This window comes from Tauraco erythrolophus, chromosome 6, assembly GCF_009769465.1.
Source record: "Tauraco erythrolophus isolate bTauEry1 chromosome 6, bTauEry1.pri, whole genome shotgun sequence".
NCBI lineage: Eukaryota > Metazoa > Chordata > Aves > Musophagiformes > Musophagidae > Tauraco > Tauraco erythrolophus.
This window is the reverse complement of record NC_141470.1, coordinates 55,416,191-55,433,992: the sequence shown is the minus strand read 5'-3', so window position 1 is coordinate 55,433,992 and position 17,802 is coordinate 55,416,191. Positions and strand designations below refer to the sequence as shown.

The window sequence follows — 17,802 nt, the reverse complement described above, 5'->3', positions numbered from 1 at the left end:
GGCCAGTGCAAACTGCATGAGCTTCAAGTCAAAATGCAAGGTCCTTCACCTGGGTCAGGCCAATCCTAGGCACAAATGCAAACTGGGCACAGAGTGGGTTGATAGTAGCCCTGAAGAGAAGGATTTGGGGGTGTTTATAGATGAGAAGCTCAACATGAGCCGGCAGTGCGCCCATGCGGCCCAGAAGGCCAACCACATCCTGGGATGTACCAAGAGAAGCGTGGTCAGCAGGTCAAGAGAGGTGATTCTTCCCCTTTACTCTGCTCTTGTGAGATCCCACCTCGAATACTGTGTCCAGTTCTGGTGTCCCCACCATAAGAGAGACATAGATTTGTTGGAGCGTGTTCAGAGGAGGGCCACAAAGATGATCCAAGGGCTGGAGCACCTCTGCTACAAGGACAGGTTGTGGGAGCTGGGATTGTTCAGCCTTGAAAAGAGAAGACTTCAGGGGGACCTAATAGCTGCCTTCCAATACCTGAAGGGAACCTACAGGAAGGCTGGGGAGGGACTTCTTACAAGAGTGTCCACTGATAGGACAAGGGGAAATGGGTTTAAGTTGAAGGAGAACAGATTTAAATTAGATCTTAGGAAGAAATTCTTCAGTACAAGGGTGGTAAGACTTTGGAATAAATTGCCCAGAGAAGTTGTGGATGTCCCCTCCCTGGAGGTGTTCAAGGCCAGGTTGGACGGAGCCTTGAGTAGCCTGATCTAGTTGAGAGGTGTCCCTGCCCATGACAGGGAGGTTGGATTAGATGATCTCTGAGGTCCCTTCCAGCCTATGCCATTCTATGATTCTGTGATTCTATGAATATAATCTGTTAGAAGATTTGAGTGAAACCAGAAAACCATCACTTCTACCAACCACATCTCCCTGAATGCAGGGTCCTGTATGATCTGAGTTGCAATGAATGGGATAAGTATGTCTTAGAATCACCCTTGCTTTCAAAACATTCGTGGCTTTGGCCCATACTGTTCTTCAAAATCAGTGCACTGGGAAGATCTTTACAGAAAGGAGGTTAGCCACTTTGAAAGCATCCTGATGGCAATGGGAGAAATTCCTCCTACATTCTCTTTATTACCAATGTCAAGAAGGTCAGGCCTCTGTCATGTTTCACATATTAGCTCAGGTACTGAAGTGGTGACAGTCTCAGAAATGACTGTGGTGAGCTCAGTACACCCAAACCGATATGTCTTGGGGAATGGTATAATACATCCGATCCTCTTGCATAACCTGTTCACTGTCAGTACTGTGACAGCAATTGTGAACTTTAGAAAAGAAAAGCAGGGTTGCTTTTGCTCGTAGAAAAATATTGACTTGTTTCAGTTGTGTATTCCAGCATTAACGGTGGAAACAAAGTCAATCTGAAGATCATATTATCACAGTGACACTAGTTTACTCATATATAAAATGTGTCATATGGAAGTTCTCCTTTTTAATACTACTTACCAAATTAGATATAATAAATTTTAACAGTCATTAGAAAGTCACAAATGTGCCATAGTACATTAAAGCTGTATTTTTTACAGAATTACAGAAAGTCTAAATTCATGGGGAAAAAAAAAAATCACATAAATCTCAATTGTTAAAATAGCCCTTTCTAACACCACAAGTTAACACGCCCGTAACTCTGAATTGTCAGTGGAGAAAAATGGTATACTTGGCAAGTGCTTTCATACCTGAAAGCTGGTAACCTAGAAATCTTACAAGGACCAAAGAAGAAAAAAAGAACAATTCACTGATAATCCTGGGTGCCATCCGGAAAAAAATAAGAATTACCAAGCTTTAAGCTCCCATTCCCATTAGACAGCTGTTTCCAGTTTTCTGTAGCAGGATGACACATGGATTTTCCCTCAAATACTCAGTTCAGCTTCTGCTGGATGCTAATCTAGGCACTAGTGTTAAAGCAAATCAGGAATGGGCAATTCAAAGAAACACACACGTTCACTTGAAAAATTCTGCAAGAAAATTCCTTTAGAGATAATTCTTTAGTAAATTGGTTTCATGGATTATAGCACCTGGACAGTGACAGACCATCTGAATGAAGTTGGTCATTCACCCTCAGCAAGTTCGCCGATGACACCAAGCTGTGTGGTGCTGTGGACACGCTGGAAGGGAGGGATGCCATCCAGAGGGACCTCGACAGGCTGGAGAGGTGGGCCCGTACCAACCTCATGAAGTTTAACCAGGCCAAATGCAAGGTCCTACATCTGGGTCGTGGCAATCCCAGGCACAAATACAGACTGGGCGGAGAATGGATCGAGAGCAGCCCTGAGGAGAAGGACTTGGGAGTACTGGTGGACGAGAAGCTCAATATGAGCCGGCAATGTGCTCTTGCGGCCCAGAAGGCCAACCGCGTCCTGGGCTGCATCAAGAGGAGCGTGGCCAGCAGGTCGAGGGAGGTGATTCTCCCCCTCTACTCTGCCCTCGTGAGACCTCACCTGGAGTACTGCGTCCAGTTCTGGAGCCCCCAACATAAGAAGGACATGGACCAGTTGGAGAGGGTCCAGAGGAGGGCCACGAAGATGATAAGAGGGCTGGAGCACCTTTCCTATGAGGACAGGCTGAAAGAGTTGGGGCTGTTCAGCCTGGAGAAGAGGAGGCTCCGGGGTGACCTTATAGCGGTCTTCCAGTACCTCAAGGGGGCCTACAGGAAAGATGGGGAGAGGCTATTCAGGAGGGCCAGTTTTGATAGGACAAGGGGTAATGGTTTTAAAATAGAGGGAGGTAGATTCAGATTGGATATTAGGAAAAAATTTTTTACCATGAGAGTTGTAGAACACTGGAACAGGTTACCCAGAGAGATGGTGGATGCTCCATCCCTGGAGACGTTCAAGGCCAGGTTGGACGAGGCCCTGAGCAACCTGATCTAGTTGGAGATATCCCTGTTCCTTGCAGGGGGGTTGGACTAGATGACCTTTGAAGGTCCCTTCCAGCCCTAACCATTCTATGATTCTATGATTCTATGAGTGCAATGAAATGATACGAAATACTACCCAACTTCTTTGGGAGCCATTTGTGCATCAGTGTAATGCCATGTGATGCCAAAGATCAAGGTTTCTATTCCCAGGCAAAGCACCATATGGCCAGAGGCACAGTAAGCATCCTCCTCCATAGCCCTCACCTGACAAACAGTAGAATTATGAGCAAATTTTAACTCTTGTGGTATATTAACTCAATTTGCATTGCTCAACCAAAAGAGGACTCCCGAATGCGATTATATGCACAATGGTAAGTGGCAGCTTACGAAGCAAATAAGTCCAAACTATTAAATCCATTTAATATATGTAAAGGATGCTGTATTAATGAAATAGCCTTCAAAACTCTCCTTCCATCAGTATAAAATTATGAAAATATCTATACAAGATTAGATTAGCTGCAATAAAAAGTAACATTAATACCTCATTAAGCCCTGGACTTACATTTAGTTTCTTTTCTCCTCTATAAAAAATAAAAGTATTTGCACTTATTACGGCAATGCCAAACAACCAAATAAAAATAGATTAACAATTATCTGCCAACGAAAAGAAAATTGAAAGACACGATGAAATCTCATCTCTCAATCTAGGGAGTCAGTGATGACACATTGATGCACAAGTACTGCAAAAAAGGGATGCATCGGCATATTAGAGTGCAGCATTTCATGTGTACTGGGCCTTGTGTTAATGGTTTTAAATGTTCTCAAGATAATTTAAAAGGACTTCAAGGTCTGTGCTCACGGATTTTTTTTTTTCTCCCTGGCCTCCAGTTGATATACTCTCTAGAAACTGCCTTTAAAGAGCTAGAGATCAAGAACCTCATGATGAGTTGTCCTTTCTTTTTGGCAACAGTTAGTTATTTCATATTTTTTTCTCATATGGAAAGCTCTTGCCTGATACTTTCACACAGCTGTTACTCGATCTTATCACCACAAAGCTGCAATTCCATAGAAGATGCCTGGAATCTGTCTGGAACACCTCTACCATGATCCAGAATTTCAGTACAGCTATCAAACTGTGAAGTCGACTCAAATTAACTAAGAATGAGGACAAAAACATTTCTAAATCAGTGCTGAACAGAGGTGAAACCACCCACACCTAGTTTTATTACAATCTAACAACTTAAATTTAAAGATTTTAATTCAGTGCAGTAGAGTGCCCTAAACCTGCCTCCGTTTGACAGTTCTCCAGTGCTTATGTGAAATAAGCTCCTGGTCTCAGTGGCCAGAGAATTTCTGAACTCTGCTAACATCTTCCATGATAGGGAAGGGCTCTTTACATTAGTGATGGGTGATAGAACAAGAGGAAATGGGTATAAGCTTAGTCAGGGGAGATTCAGGTTGGATGTTAGGAAGTATTTCTTCTCTGAAAGGGTTGTCAGCCATTGGAATAAGCTGCCCAGGGAAGTGGTTGAGTCCCCATCCCTGGATGTGTTTAAGAATAGGGTGGATGAGCTACTTGAGGATATGGTTTAATGGGGATTAGGGATGGTTGGACTCGATGATCTCTAAGGTCTTTTCCAACCTAGAAATCTATGAAATCTATGAAATCTATGAAATCTTTTTTCTGTGCTGCTTGAATATGCAAGCAAGACGGATCAGTTAGGTGAATGTGGTCCAAGGCTGAAGTCTCCTTCCTCTCTGAACGTCTAAAGGGCTCATTTGAAAGATGTCACTTGTTTCCAAACAGGGATGCATTATTATTCCATTGATGTCACATAACAATGGTATCAAAACTGCCCTTCAAAGACAAAAAGAAAAGCTGAGGTAATATGAAAGATGATCACATTTATGACTGGACACAGATGAAGTGGCAGGAAATAACAGTTTCGCTTAGAAAATATTTCTGATACTGTTTTATGAACATTGCTGCTTGCAAACTGACTATAAAAGTATTTTACTATACAAGAAAGTTCCTTCTTCCTAGTCTTCTTCAGTGAATAAAATATAGCATTACTACCTCCTTTTACCTGCTGGAGATAGACCTCAAATAACATAGATTACGAGGGTATTTCCTGCCTGGTCCATCCTCTGTAGAAGTGACAACCACATTCAAACTGCAAAATTTAACTCGATCAGAGTCAAACCACAGATTAAGTTTGAACTGCTGGTAGCTAGAAAAGCTACCAGATTACTTGAAAACTGAACAGATCACATGTAGAAAACACTGAAAAGGAAGAAAAGCTGCCAAAGCAGCCATCAGGGTACAAGTGCACTTTAAATGAAACTGTGCTGTTGTGCCTTCAGCACGGTTAACGCATAATAATAGGCTTTTGGATCCCTTCTACTTCAGCAAAAGCTGCAGTATGGCTCATTGAAAAGCAGCTGTATTGGCGCAGGCCATTCTTTTTCCCCAAATGCATGGAAAGGGAAATGAAATTCAGTATTTAATTTATATGTAATTTTACTGTCTTTCTGATACCAATTCAAGTAGGGATTTTAACCATTCAGGAAAATTATGGTACTCTCCAAGTTGTAACAGCACAAAAATGATAGATGGTATCTTCTACCAGGCTAAGATTAAGCTAAATAAACTGGTTTTCTAGAAACAAAAGGGCATGAGGTAGCAGAGCAACAGCTGACTCTAAGTCAGGCCTACAGAGACCAGAGAAAGGCATAAAATAAAGTCAGGCATGGGCATTGTTTGAACTTTCTTTACTTTGAAGTGGTTTTTTTTTCTGGATATAGAGGAAAACGCTGGAAGGCAGTGGTAAAAAGACTTACTCAAGCATTTATTCCACCCCCTGCCAATTCAGGATTGTTTCCAATAGTGAGTCTTCTTGTGCTGTGTCCAAAAGTCCCATCGATCAAGAGGGAACAGGTAAAATACAAAGACACAATAATAAGGCAGAGGAAGTTCCTCAAGGCTGTTCACTAGGTGACCTTTCTGGGGCCAGAATTCCCAAGAGGGTTTCGCACAGGCACGCTGAGATTTTCAAGGAACTCAGCTCACCAAGGACACCATGCCCAGCCCTTATAAAAATAAAGCTGTTGATGCCACAAGCTGAGATCTGCTGACTAATTCTCTGAATTTTACTTTTATTTTGGAAGGAAGCTGAATTTTGAAAAATTCTTTCAAGTTGCACATAGTAAGCTCTCAAAAAACGTCAATGTTAAAAAACACTGGATCTGTAATGAAGTCAGGTTTGGGAGTAAAGTATTTAGGACAATTTTTTATTCCATGTACCCCTTGGTGCTTTGAAAAACTCATTTTCATATGGGCAAACAGAAGCACGACAGTTTTTCCCTGTAAGCGATCCTCATGTGGTGTAGTAAATTCTCATTACTTTGTTGTAAACCACGTGACAACTGTTTTTTACTTTTCTTGAAGTCAAGGTCCTGGAATCACGCAATTATGTAAGAATATCAGCTTTCACTTAAAACAAAAAATCTGTTTCTAGTCTTTGTGTTTGCCGAAGAGGGCCCAAGCCCAAAAATCCAAAAGACTTAGTAAACCCAGAAGACAAACAAAAAAGAGACCCAGATTTGTTTATCTTTTAAACAAACATCAAAATTTTGCAGGGCGAAGTTTACACTTTCTAAACACATAGGATTATTAGCATTACTCCTCAGTTTATATGCTTTAGCTCAAAGTCACAAATACATGCATGATCCAGCATGTGGCTTCTGCCCGATGATATGAAATGATGCCAACGTGTTTCTTATACTATAGGCTAAAGTCTACTTCACCTTTTCTGCACAAGTAATCCCATCTAAGGCAACCAAGAATTAACCCTCCGGCTCCTGTGTCATGATTCATTTGCTAGATAAATATTTTTTCAGATGGCAGATTTGCACAGTTCTGTGCTATTTTTCTCCAGACAGTATCTCTCAAGGCATTTTCTCTTTACTTTAGAAATTCAATAAGGAGCTGTAAACATTACTGGAGAACTTCAAGAATTATCTCTTTTTGGTCCTAGCCTCTACTACATACTTCAGCAGCCTCCCATTTGGTATGAAATATGGTAATTAAAAACCAGCTGCTTAAAAGATTTGGAGACTTCCACGTATTTTGCAGCATCTTAGGCGGTACTTAAGATTTGAAGGAGGGAAAGTGTTTTTTTTTCCTAAATGCACACTAATTATTCCAGAATAAAAGTGATCTTAATCCAGAATAGAGGCATACAGCAGGAGAGTCCACTGCTGGAAGGTAACAAGATAAACATTACAATAATTCCACAATTCAAATTTACAGTCCTTCTCACCCTGTTTTCATCCATGTGAAATCCTATTCCATGATTATTTAGTATCTGTAAATTAATATTGCAGTGAAGGTCATACCAATTCACATGCAGAAGGAGAGGCATAAACTTCACTTTGAGCAGTGCATACACAAAGCTGAGTACAAGGCCAAAGGCCACAGAAGTGAAACTAGCAAAAGGAAAGAAAAAGGGGAAAAAAGGTACGTTGATTTAGGGATGTCACAGCTCAAACACGAAAGATTAGTACAGGGGTTTTTTAGACATTAGAAGTTAAGTGTAGAAGAATGTATAGTTTAATACAACACACAACTCTCTTTAATCCAGCCAGGTCAGCTATCAATAGCGGAACTACTGTCACAAAAGCTTCAGCACACATGGTACAAGCCCAGCTGGAAGCCTGGATATATAGGTCATAGCTGGAGCTCCTGCTTCACTGCTACTGGTACCACAGCTAGTTCACTCAACTCAGGTATTTCTCCATTACTGCAAAAATAATCCAGCTGCAAATTGGGAGTGTTGCTTTCTAAAAAAAAAGCATCACACTGTCATAATCCTGCATTCACATACACTGTCTGAAACCAAGTCAGAGAACAGCACTTCTCATGCCAGAGTAGCCATCAAAAGTGCAAATAATTTAAAGAGTGCTAGCAGATTTGATTTTAATTTATTTCCAAACTTCACTGGCTGACCAGCAAACTGATGAAAGTGGTATGTACAGTTCTCTCTAGCTTACTCTGCACTGGTTTACTACATTGCATGCATACACACTATGGGATGACTCTCAGCAGAAAATTCAGAATCAGCACATCAGAAATGTATTTGTACCCAATGGACAACTGCACTTGGCTCAACAGGCAGCAAACTATAACGTCTGGCCTTGAGAGGCAAGAAAGGTACATTTATCTGGAGTCTCAGAAAGACACCCACAGGAAACAATCACTGTCTATAAACATCACTGAGGTAACTATATAAATGAAGACAGGGAATTATGGAGATTCTCAGAACATGGTAGGAAAAGAATCAATGTCTGCATTTCTCTTTCTTAAAATAAGCTTGTATCATCTTTGTCTCATTGTATTAGATGGTTCAGAAACTGTTTTTGCTCTCCCACCACTTGTTTAGACAAATTGAAGAGGAATACCCACCTAATATATATTAGAAATACACACACATAAAAAATGTTTATATTCTCTCTAGATATATCTATTTAGGTTTGCCTCAAACTGCCTGCCATGCAGAAATAAGGTGGTTGCTTGTGTTCCTGCTGTGCTCCAGAAAACAGAGCCAGAATCATAGTAAGAAATTTGATGGAATATAGCTGCAGGAGCAGAAGAGTACTGAAAGACCAGCACCATGGTCACAAAACCAAGCAATGAGGACTAGGACAGCGAGTACTCAAAGACAGCAGAGCATCACCACAAACCTCATCTGCTTTCAGCTGATGGAACGAGAGCTTTAACTGCTGATCGGATCTATCAAATCTCACCTGCCCAGACAGCCAGACCTAACATTGCAAAAGTTATTTATATGCCATTTTGGATTACTAAATCTACTAACTTAACGTAGGGTGTCACTGTGTCAGGTGATACCAATCTCTTCCACAGTCAGAGGGAAGATTGAATGTATGAAAATGCCTCATATTGCTTGTACCTCCCTTCAACAGCCTGGCTGAATGTAGTTGATGAATGCAGCAAGCTGACTGACCTGTCTACTTGGATTTCCATTTACTTGTATTCAAGAATTCGCAAACCAGTTACAAACTTCAAGGGACGTTACCAGATGAGTACCATTTTCTAGTCCTTTGTTCTGTGAAAATGCTTCTTCTGTTACCTTGCAATCATCAAACACTGGGCATAAAATGTTGTACCTGGCTTGTACCTGGCTTGTGAATCTGGCCTTTCTGGCCTAATAATGGATTACACCTTTTAAAATCCTTAACTTGAGCATGGTGGTGCTTCGATTCAAGTTGGCCAGCCTGGCAGAAAGCACTAGTTACAGCTTACATTAGCACATCTCATCAGCCACTAACACAATCACTCTGAAGTCATTCAATCACCGTGTGAAGCTCTTGAGTTATTTTCCAGTGCAGTTGCTCTCATCTCTGTTAAGCTAATCCGAGATATATCGTTCGAGTTAATTTTGCAGTGAAGACACAAGCTGAATGAGAGAACATGATTTTCCCAATTCCATGGCATCGTTAATGCACAGTTGGGAATGACACGCACGAGTTTGATTTCCAGCAGTTATTCCATCCACCAGACAAATCTCTTCCCATTCTTACTGTGCAAGCATATATTGTGGATTAATACACTACTGGGCAGTTGACCAAGTAACAGCTTGTTTTTTTCAGTTCAGTTTTTTTTTTCCTAAATTTAACAGTTGGGAGATTTTGAAATGTGCCTGCAGATGAATCAACAGCTTAAATGGTTCAGTGAGCAAAATAATTGTAGAGAATTTTTATTTCTTTTTGGTCAACATGGGGATTTTAACATATTTGCACTTGGCAGACATAACAAATTCAAGTAAAACTCATTTCAGTTCAATTTCTGCTCTCTTTAACTCTCGTAACCATATTTCTGCTGAAAGGCTAATATCAAAATTAAGAAGCATATCTCTACAAAAGTTAATGGAGCTTTGCTGATTTACATCAGCTTGAGATTCCAGGTCACATATTTTTCTTTAATTAGAAAGGTTCAGACGCATAAACAGTGTAAACACTGTAAATGCACGATGTTCTAAAGTATGGGTTTAGAACTAAACAGAAGAATTCTCATGTAGAAAAAAAATATGTGGATAGTGCATTTCAACAAAGACATAAATGAAGTTTTCATGGCTTTTCATAACCACAAGGTGCAAATCAAGGACCTAGATTCCGTAATGGGCTATGAGTGCTGTGTCCCTCTAAAGTCATCAGAACAAATCCAGTCTATCAGTTACAGATGTTATTATTAATATCAGACCCATTTCAATTAGACTTCTTGTTTTTTGAGTCAGGCACCTATTTAAGTACTCTGATAAAGCTCTTGTGATGATCTTATCTAAAAAAAAGTCACCATGCAAAGACGTATTTGGCTTTGCAGTTTATTTCGCTGAAGACAGTTCAAGCTGTAATTAAACAGCAAAACCACATTCCACTAGACTACAAGTACTATTTACACTGAGGAATAATGATAAGGAATTATCACTGGTAGGCAAAACAAAATCCTACATATTGAGAAACGTATGTTGACGTTTTAGCCATTAATTACAATCAATGGCATTGATGCCCTTTCTACTGGATTCACACAGTAAGGTTATGTCGTGGGTTAGGCGCTGAAACCAGGACAGGTTAACAGAAGTCTAGTTCATGTAGCTACTAGAAAAACAGCACGGACAAAATAAAGGCGAGCTAGCACACAGGCTCTGCTAAATGTTCCAAAGTACTGAGACATCTCTGTCAGCCCAGGCTTCTTACTCCAGTTTGTAATCTAGGCATTGTGGGTGCTATGCTCTGCTAACTGCGTGGTGAACCAGTGGCAGCCCTGGATAGACACGATCTGAATGAATCTGTGGCAGTTAGGAATGTGATTGCCAGACAGAAATAAACTCAGTTATTTGTGGAAATGTTTGGAACGCAGGAGATCATCAGAGGCCTCAAAGATACAAGAGGTCTTTCACACTGGAAGAGGCCCATCCTGGTTTTTGGATGAGGCACACCACACTTAAGACTGGGCTGTAAATGGTGAAAATGTAAGGAAATGACAGATTCTGACAGATACAGTAATAACTGCAGACCTTAACAAATACCAACAATATACAGTAATGACAGAGAAGGCTGCAGCCAAGGAGGAGCGATGGGGTACTGTCCACAGGGCTCCTCTGCCACTATGTTGAGTGGGAAGAAATTTGTTTGAAAACCAAAAGCAGACACAGCTTCTGAGAAAAGGAGGGTGGCACTGCTGTCCCAGCAGGCTGAGGAGGTGTCAGTGGCAGCTGGAAGAAACTGAGGAGGGGGTGGTAATTGTCTAAAATTAACATTTAAAGAAGGAACAGTGTACCCATGAATAACTGACATGAACAATCACAAGACGAGTTGCATCTTCTCCGACTAATAAGTGCAGCCACATAAAGGCATCAGAACATTGACTAACCTTCAGTGAATAAAGCACTGTTAAAAGTAGTGACAGCAAGAGCACTGTAGGAAAACTAGATATAAGATACAGAATAATGTTAATGCCTACAGGAAACAAAAACAGATACACAGACTTTACAAAGTCACATTTCCTCCACACATTTGATATGCAATCAAATATTTCATTTGCCCTCAGGAAAACCCCACCGGGCAGTTAAGGGACAGAGACTGCAGGAGGGAAGTGTTTGGAGGAAATTCCACAAAGCCAGCTTACATGTATTTGGCATAAATGCCAGCTGCACTTCTAGTAAGCCTTTAAATGCTAGCACACTGACATCCTAGAGACATGGAAGTGAGATCCTAGGCCTGTCTATGTTAAAAAAAATAATCAAAGTAATAGCCTAATTTTGCAAACAAGTTCCTACAATTCAATCCAACGAAGTAGAGTGGCAAATCAGTTCACACAAAAGTCATACCATCGTTATGGCATGTTCTCCTTGTTAGGAGAATCTGAAATAGTGGATTATCTTCACTGCATTCTTAAAATTCATTACCACATACACAATATTTGTAAAGATATGTACATAATAATACAACTAAGCACAATAGTTAGTGTCATAAAACCAAAAAATCATAGACAACACTGCATAGGATGGAGATTACTGATAAAGAAATTGTGATGGGAGTAAAAGGTTTTAAGGAAGAAATAGCATGTAACAGGGAAGAAACTGAAGACTTTAGACAAAGGTGCAAAGAGCTAAGAGCGGACTGAAACAAGTGCAGAGCACAGAGAGAAGTACAGAAAATAAAATGAGGAGTGGGAGATTACACAAAACACGGACAGTAAGGAGTAACTACGAGAGGCAAAATGATACAATACTTTCGACTAAACATTCAGACATGTGCTAATGAGACACGGGGACATCCAGGAAGAAATGCCAGAAGGTTCAAGATCTAAGAACAGAAAAATGCATGAGAAGCAGGCACAGATACACATACTTGGAAATTACCATCAGAGAAGCTATGATTGAACAAACCCATCAGAGCAGAGCTGAAGATACTATAAAAAAGCAAATGCAACAGAAGGAAGAAATATTCATTACACCAAAAGAAAAATAAAAAGAGGCCAAGGAAACAATGAGTAAAGCAGAAGATATCCAGTAGAGCACAACATCAAAGAAGACAAGAGCAGGGAAGAAAGGGTAGCAACAGTATAAAGAGCCTCACTGAATACCTTCAGTCAGGTAAAACTTGCAGTTCAGGGCAGGTAATCTGAAGACTTCAATAATTGCAATAACGAATTCTAAACCACAGTAAAAGAAACTCAGCAGTATTTACTTAAGCCCAATTATTTTCATTGCAGCTTTCCCCTGAAAAATGACCGCACATTTTGGCCCAACTCAACATCATTTTTCTTTAGATTTAAGAATCTTTTCTCTGCCAAAATCTAAATTACTTTTTGGTTGACATTTGAACAGTATTAATTAATAAACTATAACTGTTGGGCTACTATTCTGTTCTCAACCCAGGCAATACCTTGACACAAGACCTTGAATAAACCACTTGGATTCAGATCATCTGTTTCTCATCTCACCATTTTGTCTCTTCTGATGACTGGGATACAAAGAGGTTTTACAACTGAAGATGTAATAAATAATAGTATCTACATTAAATGACAAGCTAAAAAACTACTTTTCTTGTTATCAGACATAAACATACTAGTAAGAATAAAGAATATCATACTAGTAAGAATAAAGAATACAATTTCAAGACATCTACTGAGATGTAGGGAGACCTGGATCATTTAGATATTTGTTAGCTGGACTTGCTATTACTTCAATCTTTGTATCTGTAAAAGCTTAGTTAACCATATCAAACAGACATGAACTAGCTGTGTTCTTCTGGTTTTGATACGTGTCTATCATACACACATCTGTCACACTGCTTACATGTGCGTATTATTTGTGGTGATTTTTCTAGAAATATTTCAGACTTTAGTGATATCAAACATAATGGTCTCAAGATTTTGCCTCTTTCTTAAATAAAAATTCAGCAAAGGGAAAATACACTGTAATGCGAGTATACGTGCAGAGGCACAAAATAGCCATTGAGGTCTCAGAGAACACAATTTTAGACAATGCTATGTTTCATGCTTTGAAGTGTTAAAGTCTGCAAACTCTGAGACTATCTGTTAGCATCTGCCTTGCCACTAGCAAAAAGAATCACTGAATTGCAGCAGCAAAAACAATATTGCTTTTAGTTGAGTCAGTTGAAGCAGACTGACCACAATGAGCAAAAAATGGGGTTGAATGAACCAGAAGCATCCTCTTCCCTGAATTGCACAACCACATAAAACAGCATGTTAGCTCAGGTTTGAAACACCTGTGCTACCATGTATAAGTAAACCCCCACTTAACTCACTCCACTAATACATCTTCCCTCTCCCATTCAACCATATAAATTATATAACTCTCCTGAAGAAGAGAAAATAGAAAAAGAAGAATTTCTTCAGCTGAGATCAAATTGAGTTCAATTTAAAATAACTTGCACTCTTTAGCTTTATTAAAACACAAAGCAAGGACTATAATGGGTTACCAGAGACATATTAGAAAGACAGTGCTGTGCTGAGCAGCCATACTTAAAGGCAACTCGGTATCAACATAAGAAAGGAAGAATCCAGCATTAGAGGTAGAGTGTAATTTTTTAAAGATCATCACATATCACTTTCAAAGTTCTAACTATTAGAAATCTTGCAACTACATTTACAAAGAGACACCTCCTAAATTTCATTATAACATCGATTCAAATAAAACTTCAGGGAGGAGGCACAGAAGGTATTTAGAGTGAGAGTTTTAAGATCCGAATCTGTTATATAAGTGTTTGTTCCAGTTCTGTCCCAAAGGAGAATGAATCTAGATGGCCAAAAATGTTTCTTCCAGCCCTATGCTTCTCTGACTGGAGGTGTGGAAGCTCCATCAGGCTGATTTATGCAAGTGCAGGTGCTCCAAACAACATCTGAGCATCATGATCATAGATGCCTATTTCAGAGTAATTATCCAACTTGACTATTTGCTGTCACTTCTCCAGCTCTCAACTTCACATTTCCATCTTGCCACTCAGGCTTACCTCAGCCTCCCACTCTCTTTGCACGAAACATGCTGTCAGCCCTTTTAAATTGCACTTCTGATCCACAGCCTTCCTGTCTCAGGTCCAGCACTCGCAGGACCTTCTTGCATCTCAGTCACTTTTCTATGTTTTATTTTAGGCCCTAATCTAGGGAAGCACCTTAAAGCATGGGTAAACATGCTTCCTCAAATACAGATAGACATTAACACAGGCCGAGGTCTGGGGCTGTGCTCCATGTTGAGGCTGGAGGCTTTTTCCAATTGTGATAAATATCTTTCTAGGTATCCTATTTGGCATCTTGTAACTTACAGACCCCAAGAATATGAAAAATACAGGAGGGAACAATGTTTTGGGTTCCTTTTTGTTTACTGAATTAGAACATATTTGAAACTGGTTATAAAGCACAGCTGTAAGAAAAAAATAAAGACTGTATTGGGTTTTGGTTTAGGGCTTCTTATTTTAAGAGATTGTTGGCCAGAGCAAGGGTGTGTAACATTTTCCTATATATTCTTCCTAGTCTTTTCAACATACAGCTCTGTTCTGTATTACAATATAGCTCTAAATAACTAATAATTCCCCCTTCTCCTTTCTATTCTCATCCTTTAAAAAGTTCTCAAACCAGTTATTTTAAGGTAACTTTGGTCACAAACAGATACAGAAGGGACTGAGACAAACAGCTTTTATCTCCTACAATGAAAGGAAGCAATTAGGAAGCCAGAAGCATCATTCTGGTCTTACAAAACCACAGCACAAAGGAAGAATACTTAGCAGCAAAAGTATTCTTCAGCAAAAGAATGAAGATGCAAGTTTTCAAAGATGATTGAAAGATTTAGTCTTATTTTGTTTTTATTGAAATTGTGTATCCAAATCCTTTAATCAGCTGTGAAAATTTCGGCTAGGAAGTTCAGATCCCATGATACTAGAGGGAAAATGTCTAAAATTCTGATTTCTAAGTGCAGTGTAATATAAGAGATACTACACTCAGTAGATCTAACAAGAAATTCCATAAAGATTCCACCTTGAACGTTTTCGAGTAAAATAACCAACTTCAACATTTCTAACATGCCAATTACCTTAGAATCCAATTACAAATGTTATGTAAAACAGAATAATTACCTCCAGCTGAAAAGCTGCCATATTGACAGTCTAAGAATTCAGCTCCTAGCATTGTATGTAAAGAATCAGACTTCCAAAATTTTGCGAGTTGATCCATTTCTTACTCATGAAAGGAACAAAGTACATAAAATATGGTAAGAAAGTGATAAAGAAGAAGAAAAAAAAAGGAGATGAAAATAAAATAAATAGAATCCTGGAAAACTTTTCCAGTCAAAGGGTGTGATTAGTACTAGCTGGCTGTAAATTATGACCTCTCTTCTGAGGTTTCTGTGGCTATCTGACACAAGGCCAAAGGCAGACCTTCCAGTACTTTCTAGGTGCTTAGAAGAGGAGAAGAAATAATTTATATCAATAGCTAATATACGCAGAATTTAAAATACGTGTTCAAACCAAATATACAGCTTGCAAGAAGAGGTAGTGAAACTGAATGTGAAGAAATATATTCTTTCAGAAATTTCAGCCCAATTACTATGTTTCAAGAATAATTTCTAATACAAGATCAAGGCTCAAGATGAGTCCTTACTACTCGTACTATTCCCTTTTGAGGGGAATAAAAAATAAAGTGCTAATAAACAGTTTCTCTTCCCAAGAAAGCATTAACTTGCTAGGAATGCGAACTGCAAAGCCTATGTATTACAGCACCACCTGGTGTGGCTTGCCATGGATACAAATTATAAGTGGACAAAACCTACCAGGTCATCTAATTTACCTGTCAACCACTGCAGAATTCATCACTACAACATACGTTTGGTGCTTTTCATTTTCTTTTTCACTTTAAATTATTTGTTGCAGAAGACATAATTCATCTCTAATCAGGTTTCTGAACAATGTTTAATGAGGAATTGGCTCATGAAATTCCAGTTACAAGACTGATAGTTCAGTTTTAATTACAATATGCTGTTTGGACTTCCCATATCATGACGACTGTCAAGCAAGGAAGAAAATGGACCACTGTCTTCTTAGAAATTTAACTTTATTAAGTGTTTCAAGGAGAAAAATGGGAAATCTCAATGTGAAAACATAAGGTGGATTAGCAAAGATCAAGATACAAAGCAGCATGACCCCTCAAATCCTATGAGATAAGATCTATCTATAAGGTGATGAAGGGGCATTCTGCTGAGATTACATAGAGCACTACACAGCACACTTGATTGATTGCATTGTGCTTAGCTGTTTACATGCTTAGCTGCTTGGAAAATTATAAGAGAAATTAATTTTTGCATTATTCTATCAATATTAGGATAAAAAATTTTTTGCCTGAGCAAAACATGTTTGGAACACTGTAAAATGTCCATGTATCTAGGTCACAGACAGCCTATGCATTGCTTTGTAAAGTGTTCCATTCCCCTTACCTTTCTCTGCTAAAAATAAATGTTATTGTATGACATGTATAATCCAAAAAGCAAAAGGCCTTATTTACCTCTTGTGCTGTCATAAATGAAGAACAATTGCATGAAATCCAATAGAACGTGAACTGGTATAGATTAGCAGAAAATCTGCCACTAGAGCCTCTACTCCACCAGCTAGACCTTCCTCTTGCCAGAGACAAGAAATAAGTTGGTATGCTCAGCCACAACGATTCTTTTCAACGTACGGTATTTGTGCTTGTGTCTATTTTTTGTCCCAGATAGGGAGGTGCATCTCTGGCTAGGTACAGAACAAGCTAGCATCTGTCTAGTCACACAAAAGCGCTGAAATTTAGAACAGAACATGGAAATCTTACTGAATCCTGCCAAATTCTGGTGTCTAAATATTCTGTAAAACTGATTATTGTGTACACGGTAATCCACTGTCCTCCATTCTGCAAAGAGCAGAGCATCCTTGACAACAAATCACAACACAACTTTCATGAACAAGCTGGCATATCTCACTGTAAACTGCTATATCTCACTATTAAAGTGTACAAAAGAAAAGGTGAAACTAATGCTGAAGGACAGATGCAGATGCCTTCTAAAACACTCAATAGTACTATTATCTACATTCTTGCTATGTCATTGTCACAAGTTTGGATAAAGGCCAAGCAACTTGAAGGCAGGCCTTTCTTTACAATCAAAAGAGCTTGCTAAGTTTCTAATTACCTCTCAAAATCTGCCAGATACTTTTGGCAATTTTTAAATAGTTTTCTGTAATTGCAATGCCATTACAAAAAGGAATCTGATAAGCTAAACCACTTCCATAGGTTCTGAGTCTGTATGCAAAGAGCTTGTGCGCACACATCACCCATTGTCCCATAAGATAAGCCCTAAAACAGACTATTAACATGTCACTCAAG

At 39.2% G+C, this 17,802-nt stretch overlaps 1 protein-coding gene across 1 annotated transcript in view; it reads right to left on the bottom strand.

The window, feature by feature from the left end:
* The window catches only part of SLC24A4 (solute carrier family 24 member 4), a 93,446-nt gene that overhangs the window by 42,151 nt on the left and 33,493 nt on the right, over window positions 1–17,802 (bottom strand). The gene's annotated exons all lie outside the window — the stretch shown is intronic.